Genomic DNA, 910 nt, shown 5'->3' with positions numbered 1-910 from the left:
AGCAAAGTAAAGCTGAACCTTCTCCGCCCAATGTGAAAGAGAACGAGCTTTCCAAAACACCAAGTCCTGAGTGGGGAAGGGCTGCCCACCGTGCTCCTGCTCTGGGGCAGGAGGAGCCCAGGTACCAGAGCTGTACACAGCAAAAGTCACCACAGTGAGACATACCTGTGCCTTGGCGGTGAGAAGCACTGCCCAAGTGAGTCCTTCTCCTGCCTAAAGGGCAAGAAGCCTCAACACTCTCTGCATTTGTAATTGCTGTTTATTCAGCTGAATACAGAGGACGAAAAGCCAAATAAATGTAGCAATAAGAATTTGCTTCCCATCTTGCAGGCAAAGGCAGGAACCATGTTAAATTTGCTTGCATGCTCTCAATGCAGCACAATGGGCAGTCTGTATTTTAGAAAATGTTTTGCTTGTTTTCGCAGTAGGATTTAAGTAACTAGAAATGCTTTACTTCATCTCCAGTGTTAATATCCACATTTAACAGTTAATTCTTTGCTTAAATGTGCAGATATCATTTATAGTACAGAGACAATTCAGATACATGGAACTCAATGGAGTGGTACAGAATGTTTATTACCCATCTCTTGCAAGCTGACCTCTTCAGCTTCTTCTTTATACACTGGTATAAAATTAATCAACCTGTAGACTTAAAAGTACTGTCTCTGACTGTCAGAATACAATTAATTCTCATTTATTAGCATCTCAATAATCAAGTCTTCAGAACAGCAAATCGTAGTGATACAGGCCAAGTTTTACTTCTTCATGCAGAGTATGAAGCATTCTCACAGTACAACCTTCCTGCAAATGTTTGTTCCTTGCCAAGTCTTACACCACAGTACACTTAATTAGGCCACAGAAAGCTGACATCCTGCATGCTTCCCAGGTGTACACAGACCCTGGTTCAAAT

Source organism: Vidua chalybeata, chromosome 10 (assembly GCF_026979565.1).
Source record: "Vidua chalybeata isolate OUT-0048 chromosome 10, bVidCha1 merged haplotype, whole genome shotgun sequence".
NCBI classification, from domain to species: domain Eukaryota; kingdom Metazoa; phylum Chordata; class Aves; order Passeriformes; family Viduidae; genus Vidua; species Vidua chalybeata.
Note: the sequence above shows the minus strand (reverse complement) of the source record.